This window comes from Panthera onca, chromosome A2 (genome assembly GCF_046562875.1).
Source record: "Panthera onca isolate mPanOnc1 chromosome A2, mPanOnc1 haplotype 2, whole genome shotgun sequence".
NCBI classification, from domain to species: Eukaryota; Metazoa; Chordata; class Mammalia; order Carnivora; family Felidae; genus Panthera; species Panthera onca.
In genome coordinates, this window is record NC_138340.1 from 28,874,430 (window position 1) to 28,900,315 (window position 25,886).

Here is a 25,886-nt window from a genome sequence, read left to right on the forward strand (position 1 = left end):
TCCTGGGCCAGTGTCTCAGAAGGCTCTCAGTCCAACCTGCCCTCAAATCGGTGAACTAGCTGGTGGTCTTAGAGCAAATGCTCCGTCTTGGGTTGTTTTTGTTTGGTTCGTTTCTTAAAAACAAATGATTCTGAACTGAGCGGTAGTTAGAAGGGCCAAGGCTATGACACCCTGCATGGCGGATTCCCCCTCTGGTCCTTCTTGCAGACCTCAGCTAAAATGTCATAAACTCAAGCCCTCCCAGACCAGCAAGTATGAAGAGGCCTGCTCTGTTTTGCCTCCTGTTGCAAGAGGACTTAACTTTTAATTATATATGTGTTGTTTAGTAGTTATGACCGGTCTCCCTCCCTAGGTGTAAAATCATCAGCGGGGGCCCACATTTCTTGCACCTCCTACAGCACATTTCTGGCACATTCTAGGAGGTCAGTGGTAATGAAAGCATCAGTTAGTCAAGTACGTTAGTACATACCCATTCATGCAATATACAAATAATCACTGAGTACTTAAAATTGCAAAACTTGGTCCTTTCTCCATAAGGAACTATTGACTCAAAGAAGGATATTAGGTATATATAAAGACAAGAAACACCTATGCAGCAGACACTGCTGAGGGCTTATCCAACAGCCATCCCCTCTTCTGCCTTAAAAGTAAAACTGAGGGATGCCTGGGTGGCTCAGTCAGCTAAGTGTCTGACTTTGGCTCAGATCAAGATCTCACGGTTTGTGGATTCAAGGCCCACATCCGGCTCTGCATTGACAGTGCAGAGCCTGATTGGGATTCTCTCTCCCTCTCTCTGCCCCTTCTATGCTTGCCCTCCCTTTCTCTCTCAAAATAAATAAATAAACTTTAAAAAAAAAAGTACAACTTAAATTTTACTGGAGTATCCTCCCTCCACAAAGCCATATGCCCAGAGAAAGTGAGGATTAACCCAGCTCAGGGGTAAATCCTGATTAGTTTAAGAACGGGATGGGTTATAGCTGCTCAGATATCATCTCTTTAGCCCCTAAGGCAGCCAGGCAGAACAGGGTCAAGACAGCCAGACAGACCCCACTCACACCCCCAACACAGGCACACGCATGCACATACCCATACACAAGCCACGTCCAAATATGAGCAGCCTCGGGCGCCTGGGTGGCTCAGTCGGTTGGGCATCCGACTTCGGCTCAGGTCATGATCTCACAGTTGGTGGGTTTGAGCCCCGTGTCCGACTCCGTGCTGACAGCTCGGAGCCTGGAGCCTGCTTCAAATTCTGTGTCTCCTCCTCTCTCTGCCCCTCCCCTGCTGATGCTCTGTCTCTGTCTCTCAATAATAAATAAACGTTAAAAAAATTTCAAATATGAGCAGCCTCTTCTGTTTACTTAATGTGCTGACCAAACATTATCATTTTCTAGGTGTACCATGACAAGAACAAATTTAGATTGGAAAGCACCAATCTAACCCAATCAAGGTAATCCCATCCCATGTGCCTGTGTATGATTTAGAAAGGAGTATGTGGCTGCAATCAGCCAAATGTCACCTAAGGAGAAGCCTGCTAGAGGGGTTACAGGGAAGGTCCCTTGTTTTTAAAACAGGATACAAAGAATAGTTTCTTATGCCAAGGGATGCTACCATTAGTAGAGATGACTCCCCAGAATGAAGCAGCCATCTTAGAACCATTAAGGCACCTTGGTCTGAGGACCAAGTCAAAACCGTGAAGATGGCAGAGGAAAAAGGCAAGAAATGAAGACTTTAATAACATTGTTGAGCCACTGAATTAACAGAGCCTGGAGTTGCTCTGTTGGGATATCTTGTTCCTTGAGATAATTCATTTTCCTTATTCCGATGGCTTTTATTTTGTGTTCAAATGCAAGTTGGTAGAGAAATTCACAAAAGAAGTGACAATGCTTAACAATCTGTCAACAGCTTAGTGCTGAAATCCTCTCCCTACAGCACAGTGACAACCATCAAAGGCACCCTGGTGGGACCCCAGTTGCTTGGCACCAGGGAAAAGTAGATTGAGGCTGGATTCCAGACATTCAGAGCCCAGGTTTTATAATGCCTTCCTATCAATCATGACATGCATGGGGCTCCCCAGGTAGATATGGAGAGGGTGGGAAGCTTTTTTTTTTTCTTAATTCTTTTATTGTTTAAACCATTTTGAGTTGACTTTCTGATTATTTGTAGCCAAAAGCATCTTGACTGATAAATCTATCTTCATATAATTAGCAACAAATTTATATGACCTCCTTGGAGCAAAAGACTCAGGAGAAAATGGTGCAGAGATACATAGTCTTGCCCACATTCCTCCAAATCTTCAAATGATGGGTCTTAAGTGAATTTCTCCCAAAGAGGTAGATAATTGAAAGGCCAGGAAAAGAATTAACCATGCGATCATCTGATGCTCTCTCCATCATAAGAGTCATAAAGAACACCACAAATGCTGAAGCATCACCTCGTCTCAGTGGGGGGGCAGCATATTTTAAGCATACCAACTCGTAGTTTTCGTTATGCTTTCAGTATAGTTCCCTTTCTGATCTCAAGAACTTCAACAGAGCTTCCAGTCCCTTTGTCCCAAAGCAGAAAGTACTAGAGGGCAATCTCTCAACCAAATCTGGCCCCCACTAAGGATTTTTTTTTCGACAGCCTAAATTCATGGAGGGGTACATGCTAGACACTGGCAGAAAAAGACAACGATAAAAACAAGTTTGGATCATGTCGTTTAAAACAGTTGTTTCCTTTAACCTTGTTTGGGTGGGACTGGACCTTCCTACTACTGGGGAGAAGCTGGAGGTTTTCCAGTTCCTTGAAGTAGTAGAGGCTGGCACTCTGTTCCCAGGTAGATCTCTAGGGAGGCAACAGGACTTTTGGTGGGGATGGTGAGGAGATGCTGGGAAAATGAATACTGGGTCCATGAAATCCAAAAGAGCCCAACCTCCTTTGGAGAGCACAGCAGGGCCACCCAACATTGCTTGTAAGAGGAACCTCCTAGAATAGCCAGCACGGACTAAGAAACAGAAGGTCTTTTCTTGAATGTTCTGTTTGCAGGGGCCAAGGGAAGGCAGGCCCAAGATGGGCAAGTCTGAGTGTTTTCAGTTAAAAAGCAATCGAGGGGTGCCTGGCTGGCTCCTGATTTCAGGTCAGGTCGTGATCTCGCAGTTCGGGAGATCAGGACCAAGTCGGTCTGTGAGTTGGCAGTGCAGAGCTTGCTTGGGATTCTCTCCCTGTCTCTCTCTGCCCCTCCCCAGCTCTTGTTCTATCTATCTCTCAAAATAAATAAATAAACATTTTTTTTAAAAAGGCAATTGAAACCCAGAGGATTTGCGACAAGCTCTTTTCCTAGTAGACAGGAACAAAGTCAGTCCTGTTTCATCAAAGTCCTTTCTGTGTCCCATTGTTTCCGAGTGGCCCACCAAACATTTGTTTACCCCATATTTACTCTTTTTCATCTTCCTGTGAATTATATTCCTTCCCTTTTGAGTCCCAGACCCCCACGCCCTTCTCAAGTCAGAATGATACATATACCTCATTTTGCCTGACTGTTTTTGGAATCTCCATGTCTATGTGGATTCTCCATATGGATAAAATTAAATTTGTTTCCCTCTTGTTAATCTGTCTCATGTCAATTTGATTCTTAGTCTTGCCAGAAGGTCCTTGAATAGAACGGGACATTCTTGCTCCCCGACATGTGCTATGGCAGACATGTAACACTTCTGCATCAATGACACTAAGTGAGCAGACACCCCAAACACCACCAAGATAGAACTTCCCAACATTTTGAGGGGGAAAAATGTAATGAGGTATGTATGTATGCATGATTAAAATTCAGGCATGCAACATTCAAAACAAGTTTTCAGAATTAAACCTTTAAATCAGAATGCAAAGTCGGTTTGTATTTTTAATTGGCTTGACATGTCATGAGCTCCCAAAAGACACCACATTGCCGACAATCCCCACGAGTTATTCAGTATATTCCTGCAAGTCCTGCTACCTTAGAAAGGGAAAATTAATTGTAAGATAGACAGTTCCATAGCTGGTGGACATCACTGAATATTTTCAAAAGCATTCAAATAAAAGGCAACAAGAGAATGCTTTTATTTTAATTCTCTCTAAATAATGCCACACCCCTTCATGGGAAATGGACTATATTTACCTCAATGTGCTGTGAATTAGTGAAGACTGCATATAAAGAAACCAAGTGTCCTATATGCATGGCACTTTAAATGGTTCAGATTCCCAAATAATACAAAAGCATTTTCAAGTCACACATGGGATATGAAGTGAAAATGTTCTTGGAGGAAATCTTCTCTAATAATACTTACCTACTTCAGAGGGTGCTGGGAAGCTCTATTAACACCAACAGAATACTTTTAGATCTTCAAATAAAAGGACTATAGAAATGCAAAGTATTATTATTATAGTTCTGAAATAATTTCACACCTAGGGATGAGAAAACCCCAGGCCAAATTTTACTGCTTCTCTCCTGCCTGATAAACAAGAAATGCCACAAGCTGGGGGGGGACGGGGGGGGGGGGGGCGTGGAAAGCAAATAGAACAAAGACATCAAAGTTTTTCTTTTCCTTTAGCTTTCTATTTCCTCCAGAAGTCATTTTAGGGGACTCAGGGAAAAAAAAAAATGAGTCCGTTTAAGGTCAGGGTTAAGTACAGAGACAATGTTCTCATTGCCTTTTTTTTTTATTTTTTAATCCAGATAAAGTAACTACCAACTGAGGTGAAAAAAATACACCTGTCCACTTCTATGGGGCATAGTTCCTCCCAAAGCACTGGCCAAACTTAAAAATGGCCTGATAAATCATTACCTGAATCACCTACCAGTACGATCTCACCTAGGAGGTCAGAAAGCAGCTGCTTTAACCAACAGCAGTATTTCTACTTAGCCACTGAGAGCACAAGACAGTCATTCGTGGCCGATGATGGAGGTGGTGGTGATGTTGCTGGTGGTCATGATGGGGAGGATGGTGATGACAGTAATGATAGGACATTAAGAAGAAAAGTTCTCAAACCCTGCTTGTCAATGGGATCATCTGTGGAGCTTTTTAAACGACAGGTTCCTGGTCCCCATTTCAGATCTACTGATTTTGAATCTGAAGAGAGACCTCAAGTCTTCATTTTGTTTTATTTTAACACGGCCATTAGGATAACAACTGAAGTGACAGTGCTTGCAAATCATGTCATGATTAAGAATACAGGCTGTGTAGGGGCACCTGGTGTTTCAGTTGGTGAGGGTCTGACTTTGGCTCAGGTCATGATCTCACAGTTCACGGGTTCAAGCCCCGCGTCGGGCTCTGTGCTGACAGCTCAGAGGCTGGAGCCTGCTTCAGATTCTGTGCCTCCCTCTCTCTCTCTGCCCCTCCCAGGCTTGTACTCTGTCTCTCTCTCTCTCTCTCTCTCTCTCTCAAAAATAAATAAAAACATTACAAAAAAAATAAAGAAAGAAAGAATGCAGGCTTTGTAGACAGACTGGCTGTAGTCTAATCCCAATTCTGACACTTATGAGCTATCTGACTGAGCAAAATACTTCAACCTTAAGCCTCAATTTATGCAACTATAAAATGGAAATGCCGTTACTAGCCACACCTCATAAGGAAGATGCCTAGGAAAGTAAGCAAATTTTGAAAGCTTATCTTAATTCCAAGGAAGACCAAAAGTTACATGTTAAAGAAAACAATGCTAACCAGACCAATGTGATAAGTATTACATACTGATTTAAACAAAAATTGTGAAAGAATTATGTTAAGAGGCTACGGGGACCAGAAGCAGTGAGGGTGGGGAGTGTCAAAGAGCTATTGCTGACACTGATACAGCAGGAAAACACAGTATAAGCACATTATTCGGAAACAGAGATAAACACCGGAAGTACCAGAGCTGAAAGTTGCCCACTGGGGGGTGGGCATTGGAAGGGTGGGAGAAACGCAGGAGGAGGTAGGTGTTGCATTTTTCGATATTTGCTTTTTAGTGCTGTTTTATTCAAACCATGTACATAAGCTGCTTTGACAAAAATAAAAATGAATTTTAAAAGATAATTCATAACGTGTATAATATTACATATCTTCACATACTAGGGTTAACATAAGGTTTTTCAGTCGACCCATACCTGCTTTTTAGAAACTGATGGATATAATCCCTCCAAACGCACCACCAAAATATCTAGTTCTTGAAAGTGTGCCGTCACCACCTACTATGTCCCTGGCTCACTGGAAGTTCTAAAAAGGCATTTGCTGAATTGAACTGAGGATGGCAGAAAGACATGTAAATATAAAGAAAGAAGTTCCTCTGTGCCATCAAGGTCACATCAGGAAAGAGGTAGCAGCTTCACCTGGGGTGTTTGAGGTGAATGGAATAAAGGGTGTGGGAAAGGGTAAGGGAAGCCAGAAGGGACAGTCCAGTACCATGCAGTTAGCAAAAACAAAACTGTCGCTCCCCCAGACTTAAAGGGGCAAGGAGAAGGAGCAGTTCCCAGAGAGCAGCGGGAGCTCTAGCCACAGAAGAAGGGCCCTTGGCAGGAACTGTGGCCCTCCTTAGAGGGTTATAGTCACTACCAACCAAAGTGTGGCAAGGAAGGTAGGGAATGATATTCTAACCTTGAATTCTCGGATTTTCACCCAGTGCCTTCCATGGGCTAATGCAACAAAAAGCTGGAGAGCTAGGAAGCCCAGGTAATGCTGACAACAGAGGTTAGCCCCCTGGGGCACAGAGCCTTTCAGAGGAACAAGAAGCTGGAGGCACAGAGAATATCCAGCACAAGCAGTAGGCAGAGTTCTGTTTTTATTTTTTATTTTCTTGAAGTTTATTTATTTTTGATAGAGAGAGAGACAGAGCACGAGCAGGGGAGGGGCAGAGAGAGAGAGGGAGACACAGAATCCAAAGCGAGCTCCAGGCTCTGAGCCGTCGGCACAGAGCTCAACTTGGGGCTCAAACTTACACACCTTGAGATCATGACCTGAGCCAAAGTCAGGTGCTCAACCAACTGAGCCACCCAAGTGCCCCTGGTTTTATCTTTGGTTTTAAATTTAAGTCCCTTTTCTACTCAGCCTTCTAAAAAAAAATAATAACAAATAAAAAGTAAAAAGCCCTTGATTTTTCAATGTGTTTAATAAATATAAGTGGCATCATCATCATCACCTAACACACTGATGTCACGCAGCATTTGATAGCTGGCTAAGCACTTTCACACACGGTGCCTTTATGTCATCCCTCAAAACAGCTCTATGCGGTAGACAGGGCAAGGCTTACCCTGATTTTACAGGTGAGGTTAAGACCTTAAGAAAAGTTAGGTATTTTTCCCAGAATCATAAAGTTACGAAGAGCAGAGCCCAAGCTCTTAACGATTCAGTTAGGGCTCTTTCCACCCATACAATGCTGTCAAGCTACTTATTCACAGTGAGGAGTGCACAATTGATGTTCCTGTGGAAAAAAAAAAAAATCATCAACCAACTTTGTTCTAGGCACTGCACAGAACACAGAAGCAGTCAACAAACAAGACACCAGGGGAAATGGAGCCCACTTGCCCATTCCGTTGTCAAGAAACCACAAGCAATGCCAGAGACGAAAATAATTGAGTTTTCAATCACATTTTACACATCATTGAAAAGAAGGTGTTCAGTAGGGCAAGAAAAGTGTTCAACAGAGGAATAAAAACTCAGGGAAAAGCAGCAAAATATCTCACAAGTTTTGTTTTGGGAGGCTAGAGTAGGCAGAAGGAAATCACAGTCCCTTTACAAGCCACCTGCCACAGAGAGACCAGGGCCCCAGAAACTGGAGGGAAGACCTCTCTGCTTCTCTTGCCCTTTCCACCTCTACCCCTGCGTACACACACATCCTTTGAGAGCTCAGAAAAGCAGCCACAAGTGACTTCTTTGTGCCAAACAAAGGAGTAGTGGGAAGTCCAGCAAAATAGCCCATTTTTGAAATACTAATTGAGAACTCTGCATCTTTTGTGACCTACTGCAAAATGTTCAGTTACTTGCCCATGAGGGAAGAAAGTAATGAATGGTATTTTAATTGTAAACCTCCAGACATCCTCCATTTATTCCAAATCTAGCTCCCTAATGTGTAAGCTACTCTACCAGTTTAGGCTTCTGTAGTTGCAAAGCAGTAGAAGCCAGTTGGCTAATTTGAGGATTATTGGAAGGAAACTAGGGACTCAGCAAATCCAAGGCAGACTGGAAACTAAGGCTTAGCAACCATCAGTCACCGAGACAGACATGGAGACTGGGGAACGGGAAGAGCTAAGGTGGTCCCAGAGTGGAGTAGATATTTTCAGAGCAGAATGCCAACTTGGAAAAAGGAGAAGAATGCCGCAGCTCAAGATTCAACTTGTACACGAGCACCCACCTAACCAAGCTGGTGATCACGCCCCCAGCCCTAGGCTGAGTGTAGACTCCTGGTTACAGTTCCATTAATCAAATCACCTTAAAAGGAAATAAAGGTGCTGTCAGGAAGGGGAAACACATAAATACTGGGAAGAAAGCGGAAGGACAGAGAAGTCCCTCTATACTTACCAAGACTCCCTTCAAAAATTCCTTAAGAATCTAACTAGCTAGCAGTTAGATCACTAATTTCTTAAGAGGACATTAATTAGTAATTGTCTACACACAGTCAAAGAAAGTGTTTACCCTGACGCCTACAAACCTTCAACCTGACAACATTTTACTTCCAGAGGTCTCACGTCTCACACAACCTGAAAGCTCTCTTTTCGTGTGATTCCTAAAGAGAAGGCAGAATTGGTCCTTCTCTAGGCACGACATGCTCTTCAGAAATATCCTGAAGCATCCAAAAACCACAGACTTGTCAAAATGTCTGATGAATACATTCAGAAGGGTGCTGATTTGATGACAATGACGATGATGGGAATATTAGGAAGAGCAGCTGCAACTAACATGTACTGAGTAGTTGTCATGGGCCAGGACAGAGTAATCCATCTACCCTCTGCAACATCCTATGAGGAAAACAGTATTATTACCTCCTTTTCACAAACTAGGAAACTGAGACACAGAGCGGGTAAATGACGCGTCCATGGTCCAATAGCTAATAAAGGCCAAACCAGGACTGAATCCATGTCTGACTCCAGAATACCAATTTAACAACAGATTTTTGCTGAGAGCAGAGGAAATGGACTGTGCTGGGTGAAAACCCTCTCCAAGAGAAATGTGAACCCCATAACTGTACCTAAAGATTGCAAGGTTCTCAAGATTGCTACAATATCACCAATTCCAAAAATTGATGAGAATTTATTTCTAAGAAGATATCAAGATGTGGTGCAACGGTCCAGAGATAGGCGGAGTTATATGGCCGAAAGCCATTACAGAAGAAGTCCAGGCCAACCAGCTGTCATGGGCTGGAGTTTAGTCATCCCAAAGCAAATCCTCAAAACCGTGTTTTTATAGCTCGTTTTGATCATTCAAGAGAAGTTTTCTCTAATTTGCCTGTAAAATTCTTCTTCACCCTCAAAATAAACATTAAAAACTCAGACCCAGAAGTAGATCTGTCATAAAGTTGGGAATAACTTAAAATATAAGGTAAATCAAAATGGCTTTTCAACTTTAACTAAAGTGGTCACGGTCATGATTGCTGTAATAAAAACGACAGGAAAAAAAGCTAAAATTGTCAAAAACATAATTGATGATGAAAACAAATGGAAAATTATGGCATATTTCACCCTGGCCACCAAAGACTCTTGATGAAACTGCAGCCCTATAATTCCCCAGAATGAATTCTTTAAATTAAAATACTTCATGCAGAACAGAAATTAAACAATGAATCAAAGAACAATGCCATGTAGTGGTATGCGTATAAATATACCTAGCAAAGAGGAAACAATTACATTTTTCCATGTAAAAAACCAACTCGATTTTAATGTGTCACAGAAAGGTGCTAGGTACTTTTCCCATTGCTTCCCACTTGGAAGTTCATTTCCGGTAATTCACTTAGGGTTCACAGAGACTGGGCAGGATGAAATTACCTACACCAAACTGGCTGGCTTTCTCCTTCCTACAAAACTAGGTCCTCCACGCAACTGCACAACTGACTTGCGTGATAAATTTCATTCAGCCCAATTCAAATGCCACTCTGCATTTTAGTTTAAATGCTTTATTTGGCCAGCTGGTTTTATTTAACCATCGACTAGAAGCAGTACGAGTGCATTCTTTTTCCATCTAGCATTAATCTTAGTAAACTTAGCTCCAGTGGAATGTCTTAACTGCTGAGAAGAAAGCAAAAGTCAGCAAGCATACAATTGCATTTGGCTACCCTCAGCACATCATTTTATTTCCTCCTGCTCTCTGCTAACTATTGCTCAGCACTTTTGCCTAAGAGGGAGGACAAGCAGGTGGTTAAGGAAGTTGTCCTGTCAGCTATATCTTTAATCCAAGTGTTTAAATCTCTGAATAAAAGAAAAATCAATGTTGTAAAGGCAATGTTTGTCAAGGCCATGTAATAAATACACTTACCTTTACAGACTGTTCTCAATGGATTTTCCTCCTTTGCTGAGCTTCAAAGCTACAAAGAGATAAAAACGAAAGTAGTGAGTTATCTGCGAGTAAAACACTAAACATTTTCTCTCCGAGTCTCCAAGTAGAATCTCCATATGCCATGGTATGTGGTGCTGGCCGAAGAAGCCACTGATAAAACCCATGCCTTGTACCTCCCTCACAAAGAGGCCGATAAAAGACACCGTCATCAAGCGAAAACAGTGCGCACATCTACCCAGAATTGAATCACAAAAACTGGCCAGACCTACAGTGTTTTGGGTTGTGAACTCCTCAACAGAATGGGAATGGTTTATAAAGTGCAGAGATGAAAATGAAATTAAACGTTATGCAGCACACACAGTCTGACCAGGCATTTTATTTGCTTACTTCTTTCATTGTCATCTTTCTTGCACACTCGACTTCCATTTCTCTGCCAAGTTTTATGTGGGGAAGCCTGTTCCATATACACAAGGTGCATGGCCTTTTCAATCTAGACCTTGCCACTTGTTCCCATGAGTACACAAATGCAAGCTGACAGGCGCAGTCCCCCTTCTCACAGTAGAGAAAAGCCCCCCAAACGGAGGAAACCCCGCTTGACATTTCAAATAAAAATCTGACTTGTTAAATTAAACTTCCTGTGACTAAACCATGCCACATACTGAGCACACACGGGTCCACATGACAAGAGGTGTGGTACATTATGGTTTTGTTTTGTTTTTTTCTTAAATGTTTATTTTATTCTTGAGAGAGAGGCAGCACAAGCAAGGAAGGGACACAGAAAGAGGGGAACAGAGAATCTGAAGCAGGCTCGATGCTAACAGCAGAGAACCCAATGTGGGGCTCGAACTTGGGAACCACAAGATCATGACCTGGGCCAAAGTCAGACATTTAACCAACTGAGCCACCTAGGCGCCCACGTTCTAGTTGTTAAACAATATGGCAGTCCACCCTTATTGGAGGTTTCACTTTCTGTGTTTTCAGTTACCACCAGTCAACAGTGGTCTGGAAGTAGATGATCCTGCTACTGACAAATTATCAGAAGGTCAAAGTAGCCTAAGGCCACTCATGGTGCCTACATCATTCACCTCACTTCACTGCATCTCGCCAGCCTCTTACCATCTCACGTCATCACAGGAAGGGTGAGTACAGCACAATGAGATATTCTGAGGGAGATCAGAACTGTTGCTCATCTCTTACTACGCCTAACTTATACACCAAAAAAACAGTATATACAGGGTTTGGTATCCAGAGCCTCAGACATCCACTGGGGGTGTCAGAATGCACCCTCAGTCAATAAGCAGGGATCTACTGTAGTAATAACATTTCACGGGCTGATTCTATATCAGTACATCATTACTCACATGATGACTCCATGTGGTCAAAAATAATGGAAATATTGCCTCTGTCATTCTCAGCTAGGTCCCAACATCCCCTACAGGTGTAATAGTTGGCAATGGCCAAGTAATTCATGGTTTTCCCATGGTTCTTTCTCTTTTCCTTCAGTGCCCTAAGTACCTGCATTATTAGCTCTTACCAAACAACCTAATACCACTGATGCATGACCACTGAAGAACATGACCAAACTTGGGCTGTGATGTAAATCTTGGAATATTAATGCAGGAGATAAAGACCCTCTATGAGACAACATCAGAAATTTCCCCTTCCCCCTGTATTACATGGATTGCAATAGATTTGGGGGAAACATAATTTGGAGAAGACTAGATAAAATAGTATAATATTGCATTTTGCAAAATGTAATAGATGTGGGGTCTGACAACTGCCTTTCCATTTTAAACACAGAGAAATGCTAAACAAAATATGATGATAATTTAAATACATATATATCCAAATAGTCAAGTTCAAAAGAAAGGGAGAAGACAAATATGAAAAGAAAATGAATGTAAATTTGAGAATGAGACATGAATCCTCTTGAAAAAAAGCACCCCAAGACCTCAGCAAGATAAATAAAAGCAAATCCACAGGTAGATACATCAGAAAGAAACCACAAAACACCAGAGATAGAAAGTCTTAAAGTCAATCAGAGAGAAAAAACAGACTCCTTGCAAAACAACTTGTCATCAGCAAAAATAAAAGCAAGGCAGCAACGGAATAACATGTTCAAAGTACTAAGGGGGAAAAAAGTTCAACAAAAATTCTATAGCCATGCTAAACCAATTATCATGCAAGAATGACAAAGAAATAAGGACATTTTTCAGGGGGGGAAACAGACTGTTTTCTGTTTACAGTATTGTACTTTTGCTGAAAGAAATACTAAAAGATATAATTGAATAAAAAGGAATTGAACCCAGATGGAAGGAATGAGTATCAAAAAGCAATGGTAAACAAAGAAATTAGCAAGCATGATGGTTAATCTAGCTAATTTAATAATAAATAATGGGTATTGAATAATAATTACTAAGCCTTGGTTGTAAAAAACCAACAACAATAATTTTTAGGGTTTGCAAATAACGAGAAATGAATGGTTGGCTATAATTATATGGAATAAGTGAGGGGAATGAATTGCTTAGAAGGAAGAAACAGATACTGATAAATTGTTAAAGATATGCATTAAAGTTACCGACCAACTTGTTAAGGATAACCAGCATTTCTTTCTCTATGTATATAACCAAAGACACCCTTGCATATATGCTCACAGAGATGCATACAAGAATGTTTAGAGCATCATTGCTAGAATGCCAAGAACTCCTGAAAACAACCCAAACATCTATCAACAGTACAATGAATACATACATTTTTACAGTCTTACAATAGGGTATTATACAGCTTGGAAAAATCAGTGAAATAGTTACACACATCAACATCTATGTCTCTCAAAAATATGATATTAAACAAAGAAGCAAGTCATAGAAGACTAAATATATTATTCCATATATACAACATGTTCAAAATGACAAAAATATATACTATCTTGTTTTAGAATATAACAAAAGTGCCAAAAACCATAAAGAAAAGCAAAGGAGTGATTTACACAGAATTCAGGCTACATTTAGCTTGAGGGCAAGGGAGGAGATATAATAAGAATCATTGGGGAAGATTCTGGAATATGATAATGCTCTATTTCTTGGCCAGGAGAGAGGTATCTCTATGTTCAGTTTATTATTTTCCATAATAATTATAATACAGTACAATAACTATAAACAACTGTAAATATGCACTTCCAAAAATTATTTTGTATGTATGTTCTATTTCACAATTTTAAAACATGTACGAGTAATCAAAAGAACAGAAATGTCCAAACCAACTAAGGGAACAATATAGTGAACAGAAAACTCAGCCAATTCTCTACAGAAGACTGGAATGGAAGCAAAGGAAAGCACAATGCGTAGAAAATACAAAAGGAAATATTTAAAATAAGTTCAAATATGTCACTAATCAGAGTAAATGGACTAAGTACATCTGTTAAAATAAATTTTTTAAATGGATATTTTTAAACTTTGCTATGTGATGTTTACAAGAAACACATCTAAAACATAAAGAGAGTCTGAAAGGAAAAGTATAGAAAACTATACACCAAGCAAACAGGAACCAAAAGAAAGCTGAGACCTTCACTGGGGCTGTCAGCTGAAATACCTACATGTGGCCTCGCCATGTGCCTTGAGTCCCCCAACATGGTGGCTGGGTTCCAAGGGCAAGAGTTCCCAGAGAGGGAGTCAGGCAGAAGCTGTATTCTTTATGGCCTAGGCTTGGAAGTCACTTGAACACCATTTACATTTAACACCATTTGTGACAGGGCACTCACAAACCCCCATGGAAACCCAAGGAAAGAGAACAAAGGCTCCAACTCTTGGCAGGAGGAATATTGGTCAGTGCTCAGCGAGAAGAGCACACAGGACTGGATAGATGTGTTGGTGTGACCACCTGTGGAAAATGTAACCTGCAACGGCATTCTTTGCAAGTACACGTGGAGCATAAGCCACACTGACCACATGTTAGGCCCCAAAGGTAGTCTTCGCAAACATCAAAAAACAGATACCAATCAAAGTTCTCTGATCACGGTACATTAAAGTTAGATGTCAATTATGAAATCATATTTTAAAAACCTGTGTTTGAATATTATAATCTTCAGGACAGTTTCCCTTGCAGAGCTGGGGTTGGACGAGACCACTGAACGAATCCCACTGCACAAGGGTTCTCATCTGAAGCCCAAATCACCACTTTGGTTGTGGATATATTGAATTTGAGGTGCCTGAGAACTATCTAAAAGAAATGTCCAGGTAGGGAGTTGGATACGTGTCTCTGTGACTCAGAGAGGAGTTTTGGGAATGGTGAGTTATCCAGGCGTAGGAAGTAATGTGATGTGAGTATGGATGCGGCTGTCCAGGGAGACGGTACCAAGTAGGAAGGGAAGATCCGATCCTTGAGGACTTTCAACAGTTAACACCTGTGTTGAGGAGGATGCTGCCCATATAGGAGAGAGAATAGTTGCCAGAGAAGTAAAACAGAAACCATTAAGTGTCACAGAAAGGTCAAGTGATAAAAATACTAAAAACGCCCAGCGTGAAGGTCACTGAGGAGCCCAGTGAAAACTTGGACTAGTTGAGACAGAATTCAGTTGGGAGTTAGTTACGAAATAAGTGGAAATTAAAATGAAGACAAATAAGGACAAATTGTAGACATGTTTGGGTGTGAAGGAGAGGAGAGAAAATACCAACAGGAAGTAGATAAAGGACAATGAGAGTTTCTTTGTATAGTTTATAAACGGGGAAAAACCTGAGTGTCAGGGTGATGAGAAGGTCCAGTTGAGACTAAGAGGCTAAAAGCAGAAGAGCAAGAGAGGGTAACCAGTGCTACAGGTTCCCAGAACGTCAAAAGGGATAGTCGTGAGACTGGTCTTCCAAAAGAACTTTGGGCTCATCCTGGTCATGTAATGCCTTGTGACAGGCATGCATGGGATTGCCTCAACTTATTACTTTCTCCTGCGTGTATGTTTTATCACCTTGATTTGCATCTAAACTCTTCAAGACCCAGGACCTTTATTGTTCAAAGCAACCTCACCTGCCCGTGCATTGTGAGCCCCAGATTCTATACCTGCATCAAATCATCCTTCGGTAAATACTTGTGGAGTAGACAAGTACACGTGGATTCTACAGTCTTCGTGTACACCTCTGGCACCCGAGCATTTTCCACAGAGGTCTACATATCCAAAGCAGGAGCAGGTCAGGATCAGGAAATTCTGGTTTCAATGCCCAAAGTACACATCTCTGGACAAAAGTCAGGAATACCCACCCAAAGTAGTCCTCTCCTTCCCACGTTTGCCTTGACCCAAAAATCCAAGGACCTAAACTTCTCTAGGCCATGAAGGCATGTTTACCTGCAGCTACAATGCGGTACGCCACTTCCTACCCCCCTCAGGCCTAGCTCATCCCCATTTTGTTCTAGAGCAGACAGACTCTGTCTGACCTCATATGACCCTCATATGACCTCTTGCAAGACAGACTAGCTTTCGATCAATCCAAATAGGTTTGGGCTTCAGCTGCTCCTAAAAGACATAAAAACGGAAGCAGAGCAGTACGGGCCAGTTAATACACTGATTTATCTTGGTGGTTTTTCAGAGGACAGCCACCTAGAAAGTCTTCACCAACCGCAAGCCCCTCACTCCATGACCCAGCCCCCAGCCCCCTGAAAAACCAGTCAGCATTTAAACAAGCATCGTTCTCAAATAGAGAAACCTTCTTTGCGATTCATCATCTCCCAATTGAAACCTAGGTCTGGGAACCATTCAACTGCACCTTAACACGGCCAGGAACTGAGGGATTTCCCCCCATTGTTTGCATTCTGCAGCCCTCGCCTGACCTGACTGCCACAGGAAGGGATTGGTTATTGACCTTTAAGTCTTTAACAATTACCTACATATCTGGGAAAGAAGTCTTTTCAGTCGGGAATGAAGACCAGACACAAGAATGAAGACACTGAATAAAATCGGCCCTTGTTTTCCTTCTTACACTATGTTCAGTGAGCTGTTACTGCCGACAAATTATTGCAACATCCTTTCAAATGATAGCCAATTTTCAACTCAGAGAAGATTCTTAAACCTTTTTCTATGTATCGGTGAAAACCAGGCAGCTGGAAAACATAGCCCTGGTTAAACGACCTGATGATGAATGGATATTTTAAACACATGGAATTATTTGTAAATCTGCATACTGATTTAAACACTCACAAGAAACAGCAGCAAGGACACTAGAAACTTGACATTTCTCAGGTATATTCCTAGAAGTTTTATTTGTTTGTATGTATTTCTATTAGAATTTCTAATTCAGAATCTGTGAAACTGATATATTTAGAGTTCAGAGGGGTGGTTAGAATAATTCTTAGTTTTGTTATTCACCTAGAAAGCTGAGCAATATACTGTCAAAATACATATGGAAGTCTTTCCACTAGACCTTAAGTTCAACAAAGATACAGACAACATCTATCTTGTTCTGCACTGAATCTACATCCTCTACATCAGTATCTGGCACATAACACACACGCAATAAAATTCGCTAAATAAAGGAATATTATAAGTTTGCTTTACTATTAAAATTGAAAATTCTTTTTTATTAAAGATCTGTTTTTGAAAGAGAGCATGCGAGCGCAGGTGGGGGAGGGGCAGAGGGAGAGGGAGGGAGAGAATCTCAGGCAGACTCCACGCTCAGCACAGAGCTTCACGCAGGGCTCGAGACTGTGAGATCATGACCTGAGCCAAAAGCAGGAGTCAGACACTAAGCCACTCAGGCATCCCAAGATTTTTTTATTTTCTAAGTAATCTCTACACCCAACGTGGGGCTTGAACTCATACGCCAAGACTGAGAACCACACACTTCACCAACTGAGCCAGCCAGGGGTCCCTAAAATTGAAAATTCTTAAGTTAGGGTTAATTTTATTTTTGTTCTTTTTTTTTTTTTCCTTTTCTTAATTTGTACCCGAGGGCTTTCGTAAGATGAGAAGATCTCTCTCTACAGAAGCCTACACTTCTGTGGCCACACACACACACCCCACACCATCGCCACACCTGTTCAATGCTGTCATATTTGCCAGACATCGGAAAAGCAAATTTGCCAAGAATATGAGCTCTGGAAAATCATTAGGTGACGTCTAAGGAGCTGCATACCAATCAGCCAATAATTAGCATGTTAAAATTCAGAGAGCTAGTGACAAATCAAATTGCATGAAATCTCGGGGAGCATGACCCTGGCCAGGTTAGTGTCCTGGCTATGGGAAGGCAGTGGCATTGTCTGACCAGCCAGACAGGACTGGGAAGTACCATGACCACTCTAATCCCAGGGGGAGACACTCTGACAATGTGACATTTGCACAGGGATGCCCTAACGTGGCCCCAGTATGTTTCCTCAAAATGGGATGACATTTCAAGTCAAACAGCTCTGATCCCAATAGTACAAACCCTCCCCAAACTCGAATATAACCTGATTTTGAGAAAAACAGGGTCATCTCGGAGGGAAACTGGGGTTGCCCAGAAGCAATGTAAAAATAATCAATTTTTAAGGAAGGTCAAACCAGATATTCAGTGTTTAACCTCATTTGTTATCATTCTATCATTACATAGACCTCAGAGAGCCTTCGTCTAAAAACCAGTTCTCATTTGAGCAAAATCCTGTTTCCAGAGCATCCACACTGGGTACTTTTTAATGAATGCTGAAGCCAGTTACAAAATTGAGCTACCAAAAGGTGTGGAGAGTGACTGTTAGTGCACTGTGTCCTCACCAAACCCCTGCTGTCTGGAACTGCTGTCCACATGCAAGTCTGTCCAAGGATGTATGGCCACTGCTGTTCCCGCTGCTTCCAGCCTATCTAAGGTCACCTTTCTTACATGGCTGATTCATTCTAAGGAAGAAACACAGAGGTTGGAGAACACCAACTCCCCATTTTGGTTTCTGCAGTGCCCATACGCCTGGGGGAACACACTTAAAAAGAGTCCAGGATGAAGGGCCCATCCTCTAACCAGGCCCACCCAGCTCTTGGGGTAAATGCTCTGCCTCCACCACATGGCCTGTGTGCACCTGGTTGGAATATGTTCCTACTCCAAGCCAACGGTGACTGGCCCACCAGCTCCGCCCCCCCCCCCCCCCGGCCCCCATTCCACTACAGGGTCAGGCAGCAGCCTGTGCTCCTCCTGGCTCGTGGCCCGATGCTCCGATAGCCCAGCTACGTCACTGTGGAGAGGGAGTCTGGTTGTGCCCTCCTCTGAACTCTCCATCTGGAAGATTCTCTGGCCTCCTTCCCTCTCATTTTTAATCTGACAGACACTGCTGGACAGGGAAACTCAGAGCACACCAAAGTTCATTTTCCCTTCCCTGCTTCTCGGCTGGCTTAATCACAGGGGCAGAACGAGGTTGGCGTGGACCAGGATGCCAGGAATTAAATGAGGGTCCCTGACCACTGGATCGCATAAGTCCTGCCTTCCAAAGTCTTAATTAGTCTTCCTCTGCCTGGCACACCCACTTGCCTTTGGAAAACAGGAAGGTGGCAGAGTAAGATGCCATGTTCACAGCAAGTATTCCACAAAATATTGGTTGAGAAGGACGGTCGCAAATGCCTGCTGGCTCAGGGCTTTGCAACAACAGTCAGTTTTGAGGTCTGGGCCCCAGCGGCAAGATTTCTGCTCCCCTTTCTAATGCAAACCGTTATGCAGTGTTACCCTGAGTGATATTCAGACCCTAGCTCAATTTGGAAGCAAAATGATCTTAACAAACAGTGGCAGACTTACAGATAGGCTGCTGAGTCTGGGGACCAAAATAAAGGACAAAATGAAGAAAAAAAAGAAAGTGAAGGATTGATGGCGAATGGAGAGAGGAAAACGAACAAAGAGAAATGAGGAGGATTTCGGGACTACATACCTCAGCTCTTCTACTCCGAAATGAGCTGTGAACATACCAAGGACCCAGGGGTGGAAGCAATGTGGGGGAAATCACAGAAAGGAGACAGAGCAACAAATTTGGGGATTTTGATGCTGGAACAGATTCGGGGCTAGCAGTGAAATAGATGCAACGGTAAGTAACGTTTGAGAGGTTTCAAAAGACAAGGAGTCTTAATTCCCTTCTGTTTTGCACCTCTTGAATTAAAGTGAGACACCAAAATTTGCTATTTTTCTAAGAGGACATTGACAGATACAATGGAAACTCTGAATACATTTTTTCCCTCTGCATTCATTATCTCTGGCCCTTATCCACAGGCCTACTGCAGACTAAATTGGATTCTGGATCACTGGTACTGAGGCGCTGCAATTAATTAACAATAAAAACATAATATTTATATCCAGGCCTAACAACATCTGACATTTAAACTATTCTGCCAGTCGGGCAAATTCCATTAGACAAATTTTCATTTTAATGAACATGACAGGCCATGGTTTACATGATAGGCCAAGGAGCAGGACGGAGTTGATCTCCTGGCATGGGTTCTCAAGGCCTGGCCACGCTGCAGGAGAAACAAGCTGGGGAACTGTCAGAGAAATAGAAATACCAGATCCCCGGTCCCACGCAGACAGACCAAGAACACACGGCCCACAACAAAGATCCTAGCAGGCAACTGTCCTTGTTTCCTGTGCAGGCTCAACGTTAAATACCTCCTGCCCCTTATGATCCACTGGATAATTTTCCTATCTTCGGGCTGCTGACATTTTCTTTGGGGCACGAAAATCCCTTAGTCCTTCCTAATTAAAAAGTGATAAACGTTTTGCAAGGCGTCCAATAATGTGCAAAGTACACAAGAGTTGGAACTGATGCAGCTTTCTCAGTTGGCACAAGACTGGCCTTCCGTGTTTTGCCAGATGGCGTATCTCAGTAAGTCCCCAATCCCTGACTCAAGTGAGGGGCATTGTCAATATGATGCTGAAGCAGAGACTATCTTTAAATGCTATCTTATTTTACATTATACCAATGCCAAAGGCCTAACATTTTTTTTTCCTTGCTGGAACTTTCACAGCTAAAGAAGTTTTCATTTTTCTGTGACTCATTAGTCAAGCCAACAGGAAGGAGATGGTAGAGATGAGGGGGAAAAAATTTCAATTCCCTAAGAACCATGTAAATTCGCTGGAAACCAACATCAGAGACCAGATCTCCCAGCCTGACCTCTTAACACTCCTCTGTGGGTTACGGGTCACAGGGTGACTGGGTGAGATGGTGTAGAGTTCTCCAAACCTGTCTTCACTACCCCAAAAATGTGGAGGTAAAGGACAGAGTTAAGGATGAAAAATGCAAAGGAGGGCAAGGCAATTAGACAGAAGCATAACAGATATGGGAAAGAGCCAGTAGAAAACTAACAACAAAATGTCAGTAGAAGCCTTTCTTATTGGAAAGGCCATATATTTCTAGTTCAGTTATCTAAAACAGTCTTTATCCTAGCTTTTAAATCAATTCAAAGGAAATGAAATAAAGTTCCAATTTAAAAGTAAGACTTCTTTGGAATACGGATTTGGTTCTTGGGTTCCAATTTCAGCAATTGAAACAGCCACCTTCATGGCGACTTGTCTTCAAACTGTAGCTCTGAATAGATCCAAAATGGTGCCGATGTTCCATGTGTATGGGTATGATACCAGAACATTAAATCTTGAAAAGATAACAGCATTCCCACTGTTATAACCCAATTTGGAATTATTACTGGTTTCAGTTAAGGTGACAACCCACATGTAGCGAGTAAACATACACACATGTACACACAAATGTTACAGTCATCATCACACATTTGAGGACATTACATCCATTCCCTCATATATAACATTAGGAGAAAAGTGCTATTCAGAACTCTATTGCACACTGAGGAAAGGGTAATTAGAGATAATTGGCCTCCCGAAGAGGTGAGGTCCAAGGTCATAGGCAGGTAAAGTGGCAGAGGTACCAATCCAAGCCCGAGCCAAAGCTCTACACAACACAGTGGCATATGATGGCATCCGCAAGGGAGACGGCATGAAAGAATTGATTCTTTTTGGCAATAGTCAAAATATCTTTTAAATATCAGGTATAAAACATCTTCAGCCCACCAGATGCTTATTTAATTTTAAAAAATCAATTTTTATGGAGCTGCTATGTTTGTTAATGCCTGGTTATGTTCCTGAAAAAGAAAAGCCTTACAGAGAAAAAGATGCATTTCTTAAAGTTGGGAAGAAAAGCAAATCCTAACTAGATTGAACAGAAAATGTTTGACATTACACAAATGAACAGAATCTATAACTTTAACATGCCTTTGCGGGAGGCATGTTCTAAAATGGTCATATCAAATTCAGAACACAAAAGACTTAACATGCTTACTGTCGTAAACAAAGGCATTTGGTTAAATGAAAGTTCCATCAAAGCTTAATAACCAAATTCAAGTGAACACAAAGTAAAGGGTTATATACTTTCTGCGGTTTCAGTAATAGCTAATCTAATAATGGTAAATGGAGGGTTATTGTTGATTCTTTTGCCTCTGTGTCATAAATTAGATAAAGCAACCTGGCAGTTACAGTACTTTGGAGTTTTATTTGACTAAGTGATTTTAAAGCTATCTCAAAATATAACAAAGCCATGACTTGAATGATTGCTGAACTGCACCTTGCTTTCCATCACCACGTTAGTACTTCTGACCAATGTTAAGTAAGTAAAAAGCTTCCTGTGAACTGAAACTATTCTGTAAAGCTCCGTAACTGACCATTTAGAAGGCAAAGTGTCATTGATGCAGTATCATCTGACATTCTGTTTCACCAGGGCCAAGCTTGTAAAATATAAACTATAAGAGCGGTCAAGGGTTATTTGTTTTCTGATGCAAAACTTGGGAACAGTAGAATTTCTCTGGCTAATGATTTTTCATAGCACATTTCCAATTTTCTACCACAGTTTATTGATCTGGAATACTAAAAGTTTTCTTCCCTAGCTACAGAACATACAAAGCCCGAGCCCTAGGTCCCATGGGTTGTACTCCAAAGGCAATGGTGGTGGCCTCTCATCGGGTGGCTGAGGAGTGGCATCACGAACCAAGGCGTTTTCCTTACTGAAAGAATGTTCCGGTCGAATACTAGGCCTTTTGATAACAGGAAACACTCCCCTCGCCTCTGCACTTGGAGAGGAGACTCGACACCTGCAGTTGTGAGAGCCGATGGGTTGCCCTTCACAAAAGCAGTCTATTTTCCTGCATTTTCCCCTTGTGCCCTGATATGGTTACTTTCAATTACCCTGATAGCCCAGGAAGAAAAATATCCCTCTCTCCATATTTCATTCACATAATAAGAATCTGCAAGCTGTTCTGTATGACAGATGAGGACTGTGAGCTGAAGCAACTTGTTCCGCCTGTCAGCCTCCAAGAACCCACAGCAATGAGATACAATCGTGATGACATTACTAGAGAAGAAGTGGGTCAAATACATGGTCACTTTAAAACAGAATGTCAACTGTTCTTTCCACTCCAGTAATTTGATGCAGTGGTCCCCTCTCCCTCCCCAAAAAAACAGAAAGAAGAGAAAACAGTACTTACCGCCATTAGCGTGCGCCTGCACATGTACGTGCACACAAGTACATGGATGCAACTACTGTTAAAGCATTGTTCCTATAAGCCCTTAAATGACTTTTCCAGCCTCTGACCAATCAGTCAACAAAACTTTATCAAGTGTCTACTATGAGCCAGACACTAAACTAGGTAGAGTGTTGAAAAGAGGCATAGACCCTGACTTGCAGAGTTTACAGTGTGGGGTACAGGACACACATTAACAAAGCTATTGAAATGGATGCAATGAAGGCTGCAAGTGAAGTTCAAGGTACTGAGGGCGCTTACAAAATAACTAACCAAGCCTTGTGGGTCAGAAAAAATTTCCCTGTGGAAGAGACATTTAAGCTAAGGTGTCAAGTAGAATTAGTAGCTGGGTAAGAGGTGAGAGGGAAGAGTCCCAAGCACAGGGCCTTTGTTTTCAAAATGTTTCCTTTCGAAGAAACCAAGGCCTCAAGATGCAGTAGAAAGTACAATGGAATAGAGGAAGCCATGAAGTCCACCACTGGGAGTCAGCATCTTTTCACTGTTTTAACCCCTCTTTTAAAAACGTAATTAAAAGAAACTTTTAGGAGTGCCTAGGCAGCTCGGTCAGTTAAGCATCGGACTCTTGATTTCAGCTTACGTCATGATCTCATGGTTCATGAGTTCTAGCCCGGCTTTGTGCTGACAGTGCAGAGCCTGCTTGGGATTTTCTCTCTTTCCCTCTCTCTGCCCCTCCCTCGCTTGCGCTCTCTCACGATCTCTCAAATAAAATTTTAAAAACCTTAAAAATAAATAAAAGAAACATTTTGGAAAGCACTAGTATGCCTCAGTCCTATCTTACCACATAAGGGCAAAAGTTAATCATAACCACATCTTCTTGCTGATCTAAATATTAAGGTAGATTTTACCTAAAAAAAAATCTAATTGATCTTGAGTGTGCTGGTTAAAGCCCATGGGTTATTTAAAAAAAAAAAACAAACATATTTTGACAGCAGTGAAACCTGCAGCATGTACAACACTAAGAGTCTAAATGTGTTCAGGGTACAAGAATATGAAAATTAACACAAGCAGTGGTAAATGTGGTTTATAAAAAAAAAAAAGAAAAAGAAAGAAAGAAAAAGACTCCACCAATGATATTCCCCAATGGTGGAAATTAAGAAGGAAGAGGTTCTCTTCTCTAATATTTGGTCATGAAAATCCATGAAATTTGTTCTTGCAAAAAAAACTGCTTTGGATCATCATTCATCCCTCTTACAGCACACAACTTTTTTTCATGGGTTTAACAACTTGGAACAGAGAGGGAAAACTGGATTTATTCATAAGAATGCTTGCCCTTTCCACTAAACCCCAACGTGTGACGATTGGACTATTTTCTTTCCAATCTCAAAATGCATCCTCAGAATCCAAAATCAATCAAAATTGCATTTAACTGAGTGCTGAATTTGGCCCTAAAAACTCAATGACCGACTAGGGCTACTGGTATAGGGAGTTTGTTGTTGTTGTTGTTTTATGTTTTTACGTACTAATTACCAGCAATTACCTTAGCAGTTGCTCTAAAATGAACACAAGCCAGGGCTACTTTTATTTGTTTGTTTGTTTGTTTTTAATGTTTATTTATTTTGGAGAGAGGCAGAGACAGGGCGTGGGCCGGGGAGGGGCAGAGAGAGAGGGAGACACAATCTGAAGCAGACTCCAGGCTCTGAGCTGTCAGCACAGAACCCAATGCAGGGCTCAAATCTGTGAACCGTGAGATCATGACCTGAGCTGAAGTCAGACGCTTAACTGACTGAGCCACCCAGGCGCCCCTGTTTGTTTGTTTTATATTAATAGTTTCAGGTGTACAATATAGTGATTCAACAATTATATTCATTACTCAGTGCTCATCATGATAAGTGTGCTCTTAATCCCCCTTCACCTATTTCACCCATCCCCCCCACCCACCTCCCCTCTGCTAACCATCAGTTTGGTCTCTATAATTAAGAGCCTATTGTTGGATTCAGCTCTTTTTTTGTTTTGTTTCTTAAATTCCACATATGAGTGAGATCATATGGTATTTGTTTTCCTCTGACTGATTTCACTTAGTATTACACCCTCTAGGTCCATCCATGTTGCTGCAAATGGCAAGATTTCATTCTCTTTTATGGCTGAGTAATATTCCATTGTGTACATATATCACCTCTTCTTTATCCATTCATCAGTCGATGGACACTTGGGTTGTTTCCATCTTCGCTATTGTAAATAATAAACACAGGCGTGCATATATCTTTTCAAATTAGTGTTTTCATATTCTTTGGGTAGAGAGCCAGTTGCAGAATTGTTAGATCATATGGTAATTCTATTTTTAATTTTTTGAGGAACTCCCGTACCGTTTTATGTAATGGCTGCAAGAGTTTGTATTCCCACCAACAGTTCATGAGCACTCCTTTCTCTCCACATACTCACAACTAGGGCTACTTTTAAAAAATACAGTATGCAGAGGCGCCTGGGTGGCTCAGTCAGTTAAGCATCCAATTCTTGATTGAGGCTCAAGTCATGATCCCACAGTTCATGAGACAGAGCCCAGTGTCGTGTTCTGTGTCGACAACACGGGGCCTGCTTGGGACTCTCTCTCTCCCTCTCTCTCTCTCTCTCTGTCCCTCCCCCACTCATATTGTCTATAAATAAATAGATAAATAAAGCCTTTTTTAAAAATACAGTATGCAAACCATAGAGAATCCTGTTGCTTAGATCCTATCAAGAGTTCAAACTGGAAGGCATATTTTAAGAGGAATCCTGGCCAAGTTAGAGAGTTCGTCCAGGAGTGCAGCCAGAATGGTGGAGGGTTCTGAACTTCACATAAAGAACAACTGAAGTACCTGGAGATTCAGCCTGGCAAAAAGTAATGAGAGACACAAAAACCTGCCTTCTTACATTCAATGGATCACTCATTGATAAAGACATTCCTTTTGATTGAGCACTTC

General features: G+C 41.7%; 1 protein-coding gene across 4 annotated transcripts in view; it reads right to left on the bottom strand.

Moving 5' to 3' along the window:
• Nucleotides 1-25,886, bottom strand: part of FHIT (fragile histidine triad diadenosine triphosphatase) — a 1,422,334-nt gene that overhangs the window by 1,378,390 nt on the left and 18,058 nt on the right. For all 4 annotated transcript variants that reach the window (XM_060633696.3, XM_060633695.3, XM_060633693.3 and 1 more), the window contains exon 2: nucleotides 10,446-10,494. The gene's annotated coding sequence lies outside the window, so the exon portion shown is untranslated. The remainder of the gene's footprint in view (nucleotides 1-10,445; nucleotides 10,495-25,886) is intronic.